This window comes from Aptenodytes patagonicus, chromosome 2 (genome assembly GCF_965638725.1).
Source record: "Aptenodytes patagonicus chromosome 2, bAptPat1.pri.cur, whole genome shotgun sequence".
Lineage (NCBI taxonomy): Eukaryota > Metazoa > Chordata > Aves > Sphenisciformes > Spheniscidae > Aptenodytes > Aptenodytes patagonicus.
In genome coordinates, this window is record NC_134950.1 from 13,016,557 (window position 1) to 13,030,836 (window position 14,280).

Consider the following 14,280-nt stretch of genomic DNA (forward strand, 5'->3'; position numbering starts at 1 on the left):
GCAGAAAGCCACAGCTCAAGATATGTGCATTTACAAGGCCATTTTGGACAATGCTGAACTCCCCCCCACACCCCATCATCAACTTAAGAGTCAAAAATCTTCCCACAAAAAATAAAAGCAGTGGATAATTCGCAATGAAATGCACCACAGGTAGAAGATGGCTTTGAAACAAATAGGATGAACAGACAGGGGATTTCAATCTCCACTAGACTCAATGTGTTTATCTGGAAAAGAAAGAAGATACTGCTATAAATACTGTATCTTTTTATAGAAGCTGCAGTTTCTATAAATTATTATTTTGAAGCCTGCCGATTTGAAATTGAGTGTGATTTATATTAAACTTAATTACTTCCCACTGTCACTTACCTTGTAAATATGTCTACTAAATGATTGTGGTTACTAATGATGGGTGATTTCTAAATAAAGCTGTATTTGTTGTAAAAGTAAAGGCAGAAAGAAGAGTTAATGCAAATCAACATTTTCAAAGGTCTGTGTCTTGAGGTGGATTCAAAGAAGCTGCAACAGATCTATGGAGGCCTATCAAGTCTTTTCTGGAACAAAAGTTTCCTTAAAACACCACTTTTCACTCATTATTGACAGAGGTAACTAGCACAGGTCACAGAAGCTCTTAGATCCCTTTTAAACAGGGTCCCTTCCTGTGACCCCGCTGATATTCCCATCGAGCCCTGATCTGTGTACTTCACTCCCTACAGAATTAAAAAAATCCATTTTTAAGCATGATTCATATGTTGAAGTGGTTTTGGAAGTTCCCAAATATAAGAATTCTGTAAAACACATATGTTTAAAAGGATCTGAGGTCAATATCAGTCAGCACAACCACAGAGGAAAACTACACCAGCTGTCTTATGATCTACTGGCACTCATCGGGGTGGATGGAGGGAGGAGGATTTAATTGTCATAATAGGCATCAATAAAAAAGAAACTGATGTCAATCTCCTACTTGAGAAAATGCCTTTTCTAATCAATGCTTGACTCCAATTTGCTATTCTTCCCGATCAGACAGGCTCTGGATTCATAATACTTCCAGGCCTGATGGAAAACTCATCTTTTACAATCAAGGAGTCCTTGGGATGGGTTGGGGGAGGCACCAGGATTTACAAACTGGAGGAGGAGAGAAAGTGGACATTTGCAGAGTAGGTGACGCCTGCACTGATTTTTGTAGAAGCGTATTAAAAATGGAGAATCTGAACTAGAGATCTAAAAAAAGATGTCCCTGCCCACAGCAGTGGGGTTGGACTAGATGGTCTTTGAAGGTCCCTTCCAACCCAAACCATTCTGTGATCTCATGTCTAACCAAACACAGATTTTCTCACTGTGAAACTTGTAAATAATGAGCTGCATCCAGTACCCAGCAGACATGAAGATCAAATGAGATAAAATCCCACTGCAGTTACATCTGGACACATCCAACATCAGCAGACAGCTTATAACCACCTCAGTGCTGTCCCTGATCCTGCTCCTCTCGTTTGTGCATTGGCACAAGAGCCAGAAATAGTTGCTGTAAAAGCAGCCGCTAACTTCTCAGTTCTGTTTGCAGCTGACGAATACTTTGCAAGTCTCTAGAGCGTGTTTCTGCTACTCTGCCCGTCACAGATCATACCACTCCTGTATATATGGAAACCCAGGATGATATACTGCCAGAGGAAGCAGCTCCAGCTGGGGATAAGAGCAGCAATGGCAGCTTCCAGCTCCGTGTACTCAAAACCCAGCATGAAGCAATTCTCCATACACGAAGCACTTCATACCCGAATTGTCCATGAAGCACCTTCGCAGATAGGGCTCTCGCGAAATGCAAGCTGTGAAACACTAAACACACAGCATGGAGGAGATGCTGTGCAGAGACGCTATTTGTTATATTGCAGATGTGCCAGCATAACCGCACAGTGCTCTGCATTCACAGTCACCACCACCTCCGCACCTCCCAGCCCTGACGGAGACCAGGGATGCTCCTGCACACTCGCTCCAATTTGGTGATGCACTGGAGCACCTGGTTGACTTTCAAGGGTGCATTTAAGCTCCGGGCATTTCTCTAGGAAATGGGACATCTTTGCTCAGCTCCATGAAACAGAGGTGGGGCTGCCCATGGGCTTAGGGCTCTGCCTCAAGCATCTGGTTTGGTCAGTATGACAAAGTGCCATTTCCCTCTAACCTGGGATCACCAACATTGTCATTGTCATTCCCCAAAGCATTAGCACCTCTGAGCCAGCATCTCCTCTTCTGTTTTCTTTTCCCTTCTCCCTTTTAATAATAAAGCAAGCAGATGAACAGTGGAACAAATGATGCCTGGTTTTCTACAGATTTGTGCTGACTGACCTTTAAACTGGATTACACTGAATATTCTCTATTATTTCCACATATTGCTTCAAAATTCCCTTCTACTTCCCCTCACAATCGTCCTCCTGCAGAGTATTTTGGCTGTGATCTGTGGCTTGCTGTGTTCCACTGCAGACAGGATCAGAAGTTAGAGACAAACATGCAACTGTCCAAATGCCCATCTTCCTGGCCACCCATTTTTAATGATACTTGCAGAGAATTAATTATCTTTGAAGCTTCTTCCCTTATAACAAATCTGGCTGAAACAGGCCAAAAAGTGTGAGAAGGGGGCAGAGTGGGCTGTGTAAGCCTGGCTGCTGCTGGAAATAGAGTAAAGGCGATCGGGTCACCTCACTCTCCCCTGCAGATCCCACTGTGCTTGCGACTGATTTTCATAGATGAGGGAAGGGAGGCACAAGGCAGTGCCCTGTGAATGGGTACAGGAGATGAGGATGGAGCCACGGCTCCCAGGATGCTCCTCCACGGCTTGCTCTCCCTCCCAGGCCACACAGCTGCTCCTTTTCTGGTGTATGACCTTCTACAAAATTCATGTGGCAACATCAGCAAAAGGAAGAAAAATCAAAAGACATCAAAGACAGAGCAAGGCTTATTTATATTTCACTGAATACCACCCCCTGCCCCAAGGAAGAAAGAGCTAAGAACAAAAAGATAAAAGAATGGGATGGAAGAGAAAGAGTGGAGAACGAGAAACAGCTAGGTTACAACTTTGAATCAATCAAAGGTTTGTTAAAAGTTAAGACTAGATGTTTTGAATTCCCCATTCTCTGGAAGCTCAGTGAGCTCTCTACCACACTGGGTTGCTGTGCTGAGCTCCCATGTCTCATGGGGACACGAGGATCAGCCCCAAGCAAGGATGCTCTGATACAGAGGAAGGGCCAAGGTCCCTCCAAAACAGATATAAATGGGTGGATGGATGAAAAATTCTGTCTGCTACAGTTTTACTAGAAAATTGCACAGATTGTTGCTTCTGTTCTCTTCCATGTCCTATTCCACAGAGTGTTTTTCTGTATTTCTAATTGCTGTTTTGATAACTCTACACTCCGAATAGTTTTTCTGCCACACAAGAATCATTATCCACTGTAGAAATCAAGCCCAAGTCAAATGTTTCTTTTTGGAAGTCAGTAACAAAACAAATGAGTTTCAGTCCGAGACGTGCAGTTTTGGGAAGCAGGGGAAGACAATGACCAGCCAGAGACCATCTTTGTCCCTTCAACTTGTGTCCTGAAAGAGGGGGAGGAAACGAGACCCAAAACTTGCATGAGCGAGGAGAGTTTACTGGGAGTTGCAAGCCATGGCCACTCCAGGACCTTGGTAAGGATGTCATTTGGGATAAATCACTACACAGTTGCTATGGAGGATGGACCCCCCCATGGCACATATCCAGGAGCCGCACTGTGTACATTTGCCACATCTCATCTGAGGACGTCAGAGAAAGCACCAGGAGCATCTCACAGCTTTCAAACACAAGTTGCTCGCTAGAACATCAAAGCCCCAGCAGAGAGCTTTAAATACACGGTGTGGTTCCTGACAAAGCTGCTAAATGATGCTGCTTCAGCTCCTCTGACTTGGGAGCGAGGTGGCTCTCCTGGGCGGTTGCTCCACTGGAGTTCAGCAGGCCGGGGAAAATGCAAACCTGACCCCACAAACCTTTGGATTTCACCTGCAGATGGCTGATCCTCCAGCTAGTGACGACTCCCAAGATTTGGTGGGGGCGAGAGAAGTTACCCCTCAGCAACATCCAAGGCTTAGCAACCAGCACATCATGACGGGAACCCGAGCTACACTTCATCATCTCTGTCCATGGCACATGCGTCCCTTTCAAGGGACAAAATTCACATCTGATACTCTATGAACGGGGCTGCACCAGGTCAACAACCTATCCCTAGGTCAACCTCTATCCATAAAGCCAGCCTGGTTCACCCTTTATGTTTCGTTATGGCCAGGACCCTGGACAAGCGACATCCTTTTTGGGCTGCTGCCACTGTGGGGTGTAGGGGTGCTGCTGGCAGCTGCCCTGCAAGCAGCCAGTCCCCCTGGATGTGGGGAGAGAAGGTAGCTCTCACCCCTCCAGCTCACCTGCCACATCTCCTGCTTGTCTTGCCATGCTGCAGGGGGTTGAAAACACAAAAATAAAAACACCTAATTTTTTAATTTTTCTTTTTTTAAAATGAGCAAAAGCACAAAGCAGCAAAAAGCAACAAGGTAAAAAACAACAGCGCTCGGCTTCAAGCAGACAGCTGCCATCATGAACGAGGTCCAAACCAAACCACAGAGAGCCTGTGTGCAGTAACAAGAGCTTTTGATTTGCTTTGCTTCAGCAAAGCCATCCAGGACAGGAGCGTACAGGTGAGAAGCAATGTGTTCTTTTAAACCTATCTCCCCAAAAGTGCGTCACAGCAGTTATGAGTGAGGCCATAGTCTGGTTTTGTTTAATTTCTGAAATTTGTTTAATTAATGAAATAAGCCAGCCACAGTCCTCTGATCTTTCAAACCCCTGTTAAAATGGCTCTGGAGCATCCAACGTGAGAATGAAGTGGGACCTAATTTGGCAACTCTGTGCGTGACTGAGGAAATGCCACATTTCCTCCCTGGTCGCCTGGCCCCAGACTGGGGAAACTGCGGAGAACCGCACAGGGAAATTAAACCATACTTTTAGGCCTGGCTGGCACTGGAAAATGTTTGCCTGTGCAGCAATGCCACCTTCCAGCAGCAAAAGATAACTGTACAGTTCAAGCAAAGGGATGGAAAAAAATAAATCAAAAAGCTTTCTCTTGCTGAACATTGAAATCTTTTCATTCTCTCCCATCTTTCCCTTGTGCACATAGCTAGTTTTATAACCCCCCCCTCCCAAAAAACCCAAATATTTGGGTAGAGACTGAACTCCTTTTCTGCAGTGCTGTTCCCACATGGGCTCCTCCGAGGTGGTGGCAGAGCGGGAATTTTCCATGGCAGCTGGGACACAGCCCAGTCGCACAAAGCATTGGCCAAAACCCTGTGAGCTGGGGCTGGGGAAGTGGTAGGGCAGTGGAGAGACAGGGCGAACTGCTGTCTGTCTTCTCTCGTACCTCAAAACACCATTTGGTCTGAAAAAGGCTGTCCAAAGACAACCAAATTTGAAGGGATGTAAAATTAAAATGCAGGGAAAACCTTAACTTTGGCAGAAAGGGAAAAGCGCACCAGAAACGTCACCACTCTGTGCTGCATCTTGCTTCCAGCTGAGGGCTGGAAGAAAGTAATACAACAGAGGCTGAAACAGGTTGAATCCCCCACCCAGTGCAAATGGATCTTTACTTTTCACAGATATACCTTGTTGGTTTTTTTTTTTAAGACAAACAAACAAAACCAGAAAGAAAAACACTTCAGTGACACTTGTGTGATTTGCCAAGAAAATCTTTCTTATTTTTCATCTCACTGCATCATTTGCTCTGCCCTGTGCTAGCAGAGAGTTCCCAGCACCTGGCCTCATCTGAAAATGAACAGCAGGAAAACCACCACCATGAGGATACCTGCAAATCAGCACAGAGATACAGGGGGTTTCACTTGCAAGGGCCAGCTGATGTTTAAAGAGAGCGGAAGCATTTTTGTTGCTTTGTGTCCTGGTTTCAGCTGGGATAGAGTTAATTTCCTTCCTAGTAGCTGGTACAGTGCTGTGTTTTGGATTTAGGACCAGAACAATGTTGATAACACACTGATGTTTTAGTTGTGGCTGAGCAGTGCTTACACTAGCCAAGGACTTTCCAGCTTCTCATGCTCTACTGACTGAGAAGGCTGGAGGTGCACAAGATGCTGGGAGGGGGCACAGCCAGGACAGCTGACCCCAACTGGCCAAAGGGACATTCCATACCATGTGACATCATGCTCAGTACATAAACTGGGGAAAGCTGGCCGGGGGGGCCGCTGCTCGGGGACTGGCTGGGCATCAGTCGGTGGGTGGTGAGCAATTGCATCGTGCATCACTTGCTTTGTATATTCTTCTTACTATTATTATTATTATTAGTATTTTATTTCAATTATTAAACTGTTCTTATCTCAACCCATGAGTTTTCTCACTTTCACTGTTCCGATTCTCTCTCCCATCCCACTGAGGGAGGAGGGAGTGAGCGAGCGGCTGTGTGGTGCTCAGTTGCCAACTGAGGTTAAACCACAACACTTTGCTGCTTAGGAGCTCAGTCTCCATGAACAGCATCCTCTCTGCTACACAGGATGAGCAACAGCAAACTACACCTTTGTAATTTAAAAATAAAAACCCACCCCAATCCCCAAAAAACCTTCCCCCATGTCTGAACATGATGTTTAGTATCACAAAGGTACAAACTCCTCCTTACAGCTTTCCCATGCCCCTTCCCCAGCTGGGGGACACAGCAGGAGTAACAGGAGGTGCACAGCACAGGACCAACCAGAGCTCACTAAAAAGGACTTGTCGGACAAGTCTTTCAGTCCCTCATTTTTTTTTGGGATACTATCCCATTTTATCATGCAGCAAGTGGATCTCGGCAAACCTCAACGCGGATGCCACGCTCTGCCCTCAGATGCCAGCCAGGCCCTGCTGCCCACTGCCTTGCAAACACCGCAGGCTGCTTTTAAAGCAGAGATGTCACCTGCACCAATTTTTCCCTGAGCTGAAGAATTTGCCACCCCTTCCAGGATGTGTGACCAACCACACTGCGATGGACCTCAGTGGGTCTGTTCATTTCTAGCTAGCTTCAATGATGGTCCTCTCCCACTCATAACCTTCCAAGCTTGCGGGTCCCTGGCTCCCCCAGGACTCAAAAAGCGCGTGTCCCTGTGAGCATCTCTGCTTTTAACACGTGACTCCAACCTGCGTGGCTGCCCAGAAGTCATGCCCATAGAGTTTAGAGCAAAGCAGAAATTAATTGATATTACTTGACAGCATCATAATCCCCCCACAACCATCTACTCTTCACCCACGAAGGCTGCAGTGACACGAACACACACAGCACAGAGCAGAGCTATCATCCTGTTCCCTACCAGAGATGCTGAACTCACATTCATTAATGTTGCGGTAATATTCTCCTACAAATCCAAGGATGAGAGGTGAGATACGCATTTCATGGTGCAAAAAAAAGAACATGCCTAGGGTGATGTTTTTCCTTCCTTACAACTGTTTTTAGCATGCAGCTGCTACAGTAATATCAAAAAGCACATCAGCTAACACAGCAAAAAAATGCTGTTGCTCTCCACTGTGATAAAACATTGCTTAATTATATGCAGGAGAATAAGCAGAAGCAAACCAGGGCAAATAATTCCTGCATGATGAATTGGGACTGTAATGAGTTGCAAAAGAAAACCACAGAAAGGCAGGCAGGTTTTGTGAACTACAGAGCAGAGCTGTTAAAACAGCATTTAAGTCAGAGCAGCCTAGAGCTCCGACACTTCTGCAGTTCTTTGTAAGCTGAATAAAACACAATTAATGGGGAGTACACAGATCATTACAACAATAATTTTTGCAGACGTGAAAAAATAAATTTGACAGTGCTATACATTTTCAATTCACATGTCGGTGTAGACATTTCTAATTAGAAAAAACCCCCACATAGATGTTTGTAGCAGGGTGCCGTGGCCATGAATTTTTGTCTACAGAGGGGCAGCAATTGATAATTTTTCTTTCTTTAAAGGACCAGAGGCTCACACCTTTCAAAAGCTATCAGCAAACCAAACTGCCTCCAGGACTCCTGACTCCCCCAGCAACGCGTCCTGTGAAACTAGATGTCAACATGACTATGAAAGGGGGCAGAAGAAAACTCAGCGCACATCCCACCTCTGCCTTGCACCCCTACAGCACGGTCACAGAGAGACTCTGTAAAAATACATAGATAAAGCAAAAATGAGGGTTGTTGGTGGAGATGGGCCGAGGGTAGGATGAAACAGGGTTTCAAAAGGCACCAACAGTAGCAGAAAACCCTGGAGAACTGCATGCCTAAGCCAACCCATGTGAAAGCTGCCTCTTTACATTAACAGCTCAGCTGTGATGTGACCACTGCGTAGAGATAAAGAAACTTATTCTGAAAAACAGAGGTATTCTGGAAAAAAAAACAAACCTCTGTAGGCTTTACCAGAATAGGTTGTGTCAGGCAGTACTGTGCAATAGGCATATTTCAGAGTACACCGTTCACAGGCTCTTCTTTTGAACTAAAAATGTTCTCATTCATGCTGCTGCAAAGCCAAACACATGGGAAAAATGGTGGGTTTTCTGTGCTGCACATTGTACGAATGCAAGTGGCCAACCCCTTCCCAGAAAAGGGAAAGTTGAATATCCTGTGCTGTCAATTTTCTATTGTAAGTATTCATCTGCAATCGCTGGCTTGTATTTTTTTTTTCCCCCTTTTTTAAATGCAGGCTTAAGTTTAGTTGCTAAAAACTGGATTAGGCCTGATTTTAGCTTTTTTGCTCTCTGGAAAAATAACAAAATAATCTACCCAGGATGAAAAACAAGACCTTACGGACTGGTTCGTGTTCTGAATCAGTATTTATATTGCAGCGATGGTCACTTGTCCCATCCAAGACAGTGGCCTTAATCTCAGGTCCAGCCAGAGATGGTCCCTCTCCAGGAAGACATGCACTGGAGCGGATGGGGCAATGATGAGCAGGAGAGAGAGCACCAGGGTGCTGAGGTGGGGACAAAATCCAGGTTTTCTTGCTTTTCAGCCACTGCTTTCTCCTCCAAAAAAAGGGCTGGCAACGCACAGCTTGCACACGAAACGGGGCACATGGGCAACCACGATTGGCATGCAAGGGCTGCAGCTCCCACTGGTTTCTGAAGTCGGTGCAGTCCGGGAAAACCTTTTTTCCTCGTAGTGTGGGCTTCTGCCAGAGGCATCTGCTTCGGGGTGCTGCTGAACGCATGGCTTAGCTCCGGTGTCCTCCACCGGAGTCGCAGATGCTCAGGGACAGAAAGGGACCCAAAACCCCAATGGCACCTATGACTGTGCATGCTCAAAACCCAAAAGGTGCTAGCGGGTGCACTCCTGGGGCCTCGCACTCTCCTTTGGGAAGGAAAAATATGAACTGACTTCTTCCAAGCAAGAAGATGTATGAATCACCCATGCAAGACACAGCCAGATACATCAGCAGATGTTCTCAACACCCGCAGGAGGGCTGAACCTCTGTCCAACACCCTCCATCGGTGGCTTCCAGGGGCAGCGAGCTCCAAAGATTAGTCACGTACCCTGTCAAAATTATCTCCTTTAATCAGTGGTGTGTTTACTCCTAGGGTTCATAAGAGAGAAATAAAGACCAACAGCTTTCTTAAGAGAGAAATAGAAACACTACAAAAACATTCATTCTAATTAGTCTAATTACTTGTCTGTGCAGCTCACTGAATCCTCATCACTGGACTGGATTTAAGTCACTGGATTTAAGTAATTCTTCATACTGAGTTTTCATCCTGCATCATGTGGTGGGAGGACAAGAGACTCACAGACACAAAACAAAAATTATCTGTAGACACTATCTTCAGCTATATGGGTAAAACCTGGATATATCCACCTTTGATTTTACGCAGGAAAAAAAAGTTTATTCTGCTTGAATATTCAGCTTCATTTTTCAGGTGTGCTTTTAAAGAGTGAATTTTTCTAGGAAGGGAGGGGTGTTGAAAGAAGTACTCTGCTTAAGCAACAGCAATATCTGGTCCTCTTTCTCCTTCATGTCATCATTCCATGGCACTGCCACCTAGATGGGGTACAGCTGTATACATTTTATTACTATGCATTTTATGTATTATTATATATCCTCTCTCTTCAGATTTATTGTTATTATAGGAACACTATCACAGCTAAATGCCTCTGAAGCAGGAAGATGATGAGTTATGACACAATCAAGACATTTGATTTCTTTACTCCATGTGCTTCCAAAACTTAAGGAACAGTACAGAAGTTTTCCTGCTTTAGTACTTCTCATGTCACTTGTCTCCCTCAGCAAATTTTTCTGCTCTGGGAACCACAGTACCCTGCTTTTAGTCAGCTGAGTGTCAATTTTTCCAAGTAAAATCATCAAGGCACTCACAAATGTTTTTGCAGGTGAACTGCAAAGGAAAAACAAAATAAAAGTCACATGCACATTCTGGGTGTCCCTCTTGCATGGCTGCATGGTAGAAATAAGCTCTAACTTTCTCAAAACCCCCCCTTTCATTTCTCAAGAAGTAGCCCCTAAAGCTCAGCATTTCTTGGCTCAGACAGCACGTGTCCTGGTTTCGGCTGGGATAGAGTTAATTTCCTTCCTAGTGGCTGGTACAGTGCTGTGTTTTGGATTTAGGATGAGAATAATGTTGATAACACACCCATGTTTTAGTTGTGGCTGAGCAGTGCTTACACTAGCCAAGGACTTTCCAGCTTCTCATGCTCTACTGACTGAGAAGGCTGGAGGTGCACAAGACGCTGGGAGGGGGCACAGCCAGGACAGCTGACCCAAACTGGCCAAAGGGACATTCCATACCCTGTGACGTCATGCTCAGTACATAAACTGGGGAAAGCTGGCCGGGGGGGCCGCTGCTCAGGGACTGGCTGGGCATCGGTCGGCGGGTGGTGAGCAACTGCATCGTGCATCACTTGCTTTGTATAATCTTTTATCATTATTATTATTTTCCCTTCCTTTTCTGTCCTATTAAACTGTCTTTATCTCAACCCATGAATCTTACTCCCCACCCCGCTTCTCTCCCCCATCCCACTGCAGGGGGAGTGAGCGAACGGCTGTGTGGTGTTCAGCTGCCGAGTTAAACCATGACAACATGGCACATATCACAGCAGGAAACAGAGAGAAAAGTGCCCAGAGAACCTGATGGAGGGGAAGGAGCGAAGGCTGAGGCCAGGACGCAATTTGGTGACCACTTCTCAGAGGGGTTTAGATTTGAGGGAAAGAGAAAGGAGAAGAAATCCATGTCACCAGGATGTCAGGTCTGAATGAGACAGGCAATACACGTAGACTTATGGGATGCCTGGCCATCACTATTTGTCCAACACAGAGAGCATCCCTTGCATCAGCCTCATCCAACCCAACAGCAGCACTGAAGGAGTCTACGGAGTTCCCAAAAGAGATGAAGGAGCTCAATTAACACAAAACATTAGTAACCTGTGTGTGTCTACAGCTGCACACCTCCTCCTTTGACTCATTCACAATGTGTTACAAAAACGCAGATGGTTTGTGATTTATAATGCTGATGAGTCACTGTATCTCTTTCCTTCCCCCCCCAAGGGCTTCTCTGTGTATCTTCATGTTCCCTGATGAGAGGATAAAACACTACAAGCACACTAGTGTAACGTCTCCCTCCCACAGGATGGTTTTAACCGTGCCCCCCAAACATCACTATTCTTCTCTCCTGCCCCCATTTCCCCGTCTACTTGTCTACGCTCCAGTGAACTCAACGACTACTGCTTCAAGTCATCCAGACTGACACTGCTTATGCAGTCTGAACCTTTGCACTGCCAGGAAAAGCTTCAGTACACAATAATTTTCCCTTTTAAAACATTAGGTCTGGCTTATAATTTTAACACCTAAAAATATTCACTTCCTGAATGGAAAGTCTTGAGATACAGTGCCAGACGCTATTGAAGGAAGCCCAAAAGCTGGGTTTGAGGTACAAAAAAGCATCTTAGAGCCCACAACACTGAATACTTGCACACTGATGGAAACGTTCACCTCGACATTTCCGGAACCAGGAATTTCAACACATCTCCTTCGAAACCAAACCACCCCTGGAAACTGCCAGCTGGATTTTCACAGGACCTGAACACCCAGTGCCCTCCAACCTCAGCCAGAGGATATCAAACAAACCTTATGTCAAAGGCGCCTCAGGACAGCTCCAATTTTAAGCACATGAACAGTCAGCCGTTGGCCTAACTTGCATGGTTCAATACCCTGATGAACCAAGGAGGCAAACCTCAGGCGTCCCATGTCAAAATGCCATGTTTCTGTCTGGGGTGCAAACAGACCCCCATGCGCATACCACTGCCGGCTCGGGGGAGTATGTTGCAGACACCCATGCTGCCTGGGCCCATGGCCAGGTTGAGTCCCCCAGTCGCTAGCCAAATTCCGATGAATGACCTTAAACTGCTGGCAGATGATGCACATGTGTTTCCTAACCTTGATCTCTATTTAGGAGACTCCTGTGATACAGATGAACTCCTGTATTGCTGGGAAAATACATCTCCTTCCTCAAACCCGATGCAATTTCCCCCCAACCATAGCTGGTGCCCACTCTCCCAACTAAGACGAAGACAAAGAGTGGGTGTACAAGATCAGCAGGCCACATGTCTCCTGTCCCAGCACACAGGAAAGGTGGCTGCTGCTAGTTAAGAGGAATGAGGTGCTAGGAGGAGTACTTGCCTATGCAGTGCTTTGTATCAGTCTGACCTCCTTGTCTCCCTCTGGCCCTGGTAACAAGCGGATTTGGTTCTGCTGAGGGGCTTTGCGAGTACCTTGGTGTAGATAACATTCACTCTCATCTTGTCACATTTTACATTAAATTTTGTTGTGCTCTACTTGCTTAAAAGAACGACTGTTTCAAAAGTGGCCTTTTATCAGACCATGAAAAACGTAGTTCCACATCTGGAGGCTTTTCTTCTCTAAAAGCAAGGACGTGACTTCCACCAACTGTGTAAAATAAGTATCTTTTCTGGGTCCTTTCCCCTCATGTAGAAGTCTGCCTTAGATAGTTAATGACCTATCATGATCAGAGTATCCCACTGGCCCAGTATTTGGAGGCTTTACAGCTGTTAAGGCACCTCTCCTCACAGCAGGCCTGTGAATTAAGGCACTGGTATTATCCTTATTGCTCAGATGGGCAATTAAGGCATGAAGAGAGTGTGGCCAAGACTTCGTTAAATGGCCAAGTCAATTTACAGCTTGCTGCCACCAAAAGAGATGGGGTAGCGACACTGCAAAAGTCATGCCTTACCCAACATCTTCAGCAGTGCTGGAAACCACATCCAGGTTTTCTGTGCTAGAGGCTACTGCTCCATCCTCCAGTAAATTCAGGTTATCCTCCTGGCTTGTGAGTTGAAAATATTTAACAGCCCCCGCAAAAGGGGCTGGTACTCTTAGATTAGGTCCTAGTGAACAAGCACCAAAGTCACAAAACCACCACAACTCTCACTCACCAGTGGGCTCATGAGAGGAAGCAAAAGTCTGAAGATCAAAGGTCTGAACTATCTGCCTTCCCTCAGAAATCACTCATCAGGCCAGCTGCACATACACAGCAGAGAAGCCCATCTGCTTCTGACGATGCCAAACCTCCCCCTGTCCTTACACAAGCTAAAAGTTATCTTCCTCTGCAGCAAAACACATCACTAGCAAAGCCGCACCAATTCCTCCTGGTCTTCGTGTCAACACTACAGTTCAAGAACTTTTTTTTTTTTTCCCCCTAAATTCTGGAAAAATCTAGTATTGTAGGGAGCATTTTCATGTGATGAAGACCTTCTCATGACAACCCCATCTCATCCAAAGTCTATGGGCACCATCAATATACTTGCTCTCTTCTCTCTTTCTGGCTCTGGAGGCCCTGGAAGAGTTGAGCCACACCTCTTTCAGTCAAGGGCATATTTTTTCCTGGTGTTGGTAATACAAACTGAGCACTCCTAGCATGCACCACATTATCCCTTCATCAGTTCCTCGGTCAGCTCTGAGGTCAAATACTGAAAAAGTGACCCTCTAAAAGATGCTTAGCTACTCTGTTTTCCATCATCCTAATCACATGCTGTGCCTGCTGAAGTTGTTTTATTACATCTGCTGTACTTCATTCTCCTGCAATTCTCACTTAGACCACCTCTGCACATAAAATTTGAAGCCAGTAAGAGGAAAATTATCTCAGCACTTTGTTTTCAAAGCGTATTTAATTATCTCTCCTTCTCTTAGTAAGCACCCAGACCTCATACCCATACAAAACACTTACCTTTAGTATAATCCTATAAACCG

General features: G+C 45.6%; 1 protein-coding gene across 7 annotated transcripts in view; it reads right to left on the minus strand.

Moving 5' to 3' along the window:
• ZHX2 (zinc fingers and homeoboxes 2) overlaps window positions 1–14,280 on the minus strand; it is an 85,408-nt gene that overhangs the window by 9,299 nt on the left and 61,829 nt on the right. The gene's annotated exons all lie outside the window — the stretch shown is intronic.